A 5,047-nucleotide genomic window follows, 5' to 3' on the forward strand; every position below is an offset into this window, starting at 1 on the left:
TGGGCCCACTGCTCCCCTGCCCGTTTGAGAGAAAAGACTCACTGGGTTCAGGTGCCTCCATGAGGATCTCAGCTCCCCTCGTGCAGCACCCACCCCACGCCAGACGCTAGCCCAGCGTCCTACTCCTCAGGACAGCCCACGAGGAGGCAGGATTATTTCCTCCTTTTACAGGTGAGGCTCATTAACGCGTCTCCCTCCTCAGGGAGCATTCTGGGGACCGGAGACTCCAAAGCTCACGTTCTTTCCTCCTTACCCGTGATGACATGGTTAAGACTCAAACCATCTTAAGAACTGAACAACAAAAGATAGGGCAGCGTCAGTTACACAGCGTAAACTGGACAGATGGGACCTGCCAGTTATGCTAATTTACCGCACGGCTGGCCCATTCAGGCACTTCGCGAAGCCTGCCCCTGCTCAGAGTCACCCCTCCCGCAAGGACAGGCGGGCTGTCTAAACTCAAGAATGATGACGAGTATCCAGAAAGCCAAAGTCCAGGGAGGGGCTACACAGTCTCACAGAAAATGCACAAGGCATTTCCTATTACCACCAAATACCTTATTTCACTGGATCACCTGCCTAGAAAACATTTCTTTCCCCTTAACCATTGCATATGTCATTGCAAAGCCACGAGTCCCAAGAATTTTCTGTAGAGTTCCTCACTGAGGAGTCTCAGACCTTACAACCAGGGCCACCGATCCCTGCCCCTCGGATGCCCATCTGAAAACTCTCCTGGGTTTGCCAAGAACAGTGTGAGAACCAAACCCCAGCTGGCAAGGGCTGCCGTCCGTGTTCCTTACAAATAAGGTCATTTCCCTTATTCTTGGCAAGACAGGTGTCATCTGGTCTTTACTTCATTAAGTTCTCTTCGATCTTTACCCACACAGGAGGCAAAACTGAGCAGTGACTTGCAGACAAAATAGTGCCAACACGGAAACAAAACTAATGAGTTTGTAGCCTGCAAACAGCTCCAAGAAACATAGCTGCAAAGAGAGGGGAGCCGAGATGGCCCGCTGCCTAGATTCCAGGGTAGGACAGTGATGTGAGGGTTACCCCACTCTGGCTGAGGTCACAGAAAATCTTGGCCCAAGAGGGTAAGAATTCACCCCCTGTGGACTATGCTAGAATGGCCACTGGTTTCACTTGAAATGGTGACAACAAGAGTGAAAAGCTAATGTTTGTTGCATACTAACTTTGCACCAAGAACGCAGCTAAATGCTTCTAGAGACATTTGCTCTAAGTAAGAGGAAAATTAGAGGTTGACGCAGGGAGCCTCACTTTCCAGACTGGCCTAGAAAGGGCATGTTATCCTGTGGTCACACAAACAGCAAGTGGCAGAGCTGGGCTCCCAACACAGTGTGACTTCAGGAACCAGCCTCTCCTACCCCGCCACCAGAGGGCTGCTTCTAAGGGCATCACCTTTTCAGAAATCAGTGTCCTGACCAGGAAACATCTGAAGGGGGTGGGCCGGGGGGGGTGGAGGAAGCAGCCGACAGGCAAAGCACGCTGAGAGGAGGCAGAGGCCCTGGGACACACCCTGGACACATCCCAGGCAGATCAAAATCTTGAGTCTTTGGAGCCCAGGTGCACCAGCGAGGGGCAGGGAGAGCCAGCTTTCTCAGAACAAGACTCTGTGTGACTCTTGACCGTGTAGCCTCTGTTGGGTCGATCAGCTCTGGAAGTGTCCAAGAGCGGTACGACAGGAGCTAACAATGGTTCTTTTTTGGGACTGTGGGCGATTTCTCTCTCCTTTAATAAAAATTTTAAATGTTCAATGTTGAGCAATTAGTTTATACAATGAAAAGAACATCAAACTCTACTTTAAAAATATATATTAACCTATGACCTTACAGGCTATGATAGACACCCTAGGAGGGTAAGGCTTTGTTGCCGACATGAATCACTGAACAACTTTTGAAAGAAAGGCCCTAGGTGGATAGACACCCCAGCCCGGCACAGGCCTGCAGGAGTTGCTCAATGCTCTTTCAGCTACTTTTCTATCCTACTCATCAATCTACCATCCTCCTTCCTTCCTTCTTCATTTACATCCTGCTTGCTTCGTTCTACAGGGCACCTTGGCAGCTTACATACAACTTAGTCGGATAAGAATTTGAAGTCGGTGAGAGCAGAAGAGGCCACAGGAAACAAAGGTGGAGACGCAGCACGCCTGCCCTCCAAGTCCTTGTCACTCTCTCAGCTGGGCCCTAAAGTGGACAACAGTAAAGAAGGGAGCACTAATTACATGAGATCAAAAGAAACGCAGGAGCACCACCGTTCCTGAAACTACGAAAGTATTTGCTCCAGAGTTCCTCATAAAGATGGCCCCCGGGATGCAACAGTGGTCAATGTCCTCATCAATATCACTGTAGTCAGTCATGACTGACACAGACACAGCCCAAAGGCATCACCCCAACAGCCTGTTTAGAAAATGCAATTCTAGTAGGACTTGCAGTTAGGTCCAGGACCCTTCCTCACCAATGTCTGAGTTAATCCAAATTTTAGGGTATCATGACCAATGGTGGCCAGACCCCAAGGTCCTGAAGGTGACCTTCAGGGTCCTGCAAATGTTTATTTCAAATTTTACTCTTAACGTATTTTAAATACCATAACTATGAAATCGAACCACCTATAAACAAATATGTTGTGTAACACATTTTAACATTTTGGAAACTACTGAATTGGTGAGTCATGCTGCTGAGTTGATGCGTTCTTCTGTCGTCCTGACAACAAAGTCCTGCCCTACTGGTTTAATTGAAAAGTGTCCTGAGAAGACCAGGTAAGCCATCGAAGAAAGGAATATTTCCAATTGTACCCACTTATCCGTGTGATCCAAGACACTCTTTAACCCACATGACACAAACTCATATGGGCACCGATTAGGTGGGGAGATAGATATGTCTTCAACTCTCCCCCAGAACTGCTCATTTTAGTTTTGGATCCATGAAAACAACCTCACTGACTAGGAAGATAAGATCACCAACCGCAACATGGTGCTCTGGGTCCTGGAGCAGAAAAAGGACATTAGGGGAAAACCTGGGGACATCTAAATCAAGCCTGCAGTTTAATTAGTTGTATTGTGAGAATATTAATTTCATAGTTTTGAGGAATTTATCATATTTATATAAGATGTTAATGGAATAACTGGGTGATAGGGATACTTCTCTATATATTATCTTTGTGATTCTTCTGCAAATCTAAAATGATCTCAAATAAAAAGTTTGAAATTTTAAAAATAATCTCATTGTTTTCATGTATTAACTTTACAAAAAGCATGTTGTACATTTAAGCTAAAATAATTACATAAATATATAAAAGTTTCATGTGAACTTGTTTATATATTGATGGTCCATGTAAAATTTCCTTTGAAGAAAGGAATCTGTGGCTGTAAAAGTCTTAAAATTCTTCTTCCTTTTCCCCAACAATTTAGTGTAAAAGATAGTAGACGGGACTAAGCAAGGTCGGTGATCCCACCAGTGAGGTGGCGAGAGCCACAGTGGCCCAGGACATGGGCAGGGTGCCAGAGACCAACAGGAGGGAGGAGGACATCCATGGTGGGGTGTGGCTTTGTGTCTGGTGTCGGATGCCCAAGGGGGAAGAAAGGTCACCCAGCACAGGCTTTAGGAAAAGTGTAGGGAAGACTAAGGAAAAAGACACCAAAAGGTAGAACAACAAAAATATAACATATGATCCTGAACTGTATCTTTTTGCTATAAAAGATGATGATGATTCATGAAATTTGAATCAAGTGTGAGTATTAGGTGGTCATAATACAGCAATGCTAACTTCCTGGGTTCCTGGCTGTGTTGTAATCCGTGTCGATGTAATCATGGGGAAGTATGTCCTTATGTGCAGTAAATACACCAAAAAATATCTGGGGACGATGAGGTATCTATCAACAGCTCACTCTCAAGTCCTTGAGGACAAAAAAATCATTTGTAATGTACCTGTCAAATATTTTGGTCGGTTTGAGATTGTTTCACAAAAAGTGTTGAAAAATCACTGGGGTAACAGAAGAGAGGGGCCAGATATCAAGGTTCTGAATGCAGAAGACGAGGCCACTCGGCCCCCACTCAGAGGTGATCAAAGTTGTACTTGCAGACAGAGCCAAGAATTTCCACGGAGCATAGCCTGAAACGTCTAGTACAGACATTTAGGGGTGGATGCCTCCAAGTTTCACATCATAGGACAATTATTGTCATAATTTTATCTCAGAACATTTTGCGGTAAGAAAACCAGACACCTACCTCATCCATTAAAATGCACCATTGAAAGATCCAGGGAATGCAGTGCTAATGGTCCCACGTATATGAGCTAGTTACCAAAATTAATGCCAAGATGGGTGAACAAGGTGAGCTGCTGAGGGGGTTTATTAGCTCTACAAGAGATCTCAATCAGTTTTGATTCTGGCAATAATGAAACAGCAGGGCGAGTCGATCATGAGATTAATTAGCTGAGATCACCTGGATTGGTTATGCCAGGTAAGTCCTGGGTATGGTGAATGGCACAGAGTAAATACCACTGTCATCATCCTCGTGCTCATTACGATCATTATTATTGTTGTTATTGGCCATTCCGAGACTCTAAGAGCAAACTATCTCCCTGGTATAATTTTCTATTCTTCATTGCAGGTGGGCACGCTTCGAGCTCATTCAAAAGCGGCATTCGATCACTGAGGAACAAGTTAAAAAAGATGTGGATGCCAGAAAGTGTTTCCTTGATGTTGGAAATTATTAACTGATCAGCCCAGTAAGCATTTGTGTTGAGACAGTGATTAGTTCAGTGCTATCCCAGTCAGGTTCGGGGCAAGCCTCAATAACTGGGGACTACATTAAGTTCACACATGTCGCTCTGTAATTGATTCCAGCCAGAGAGTCAAAGGCAAAGCAAAGGTCTGTAAACAGCAATCTAATAGTGCTCCTGGTTTATTTCTCCATCTGCAGCTCCTGTAAAACACTGACCTAAAAAATTCAGGCTCGTTGCGTATTGTAGACAGAACAGGCATAATTTTAAATGGCGTGTATAATAAACGAATTGATCTGTAACTAGGGAA

This window comes from Ursus americanus, chromosome 6 (genome assembly GCF_024610735.1).
Source record: "Ursus americanus isolate L20-20 chromosome 6, mUrsAme1.1.p, whole genome shotgun sequence".
NCBI lineage: Eukaryota > Metazoa > Chordata > Mammalia > Carnivora > Ursidae > Ursus > Ursus americanus.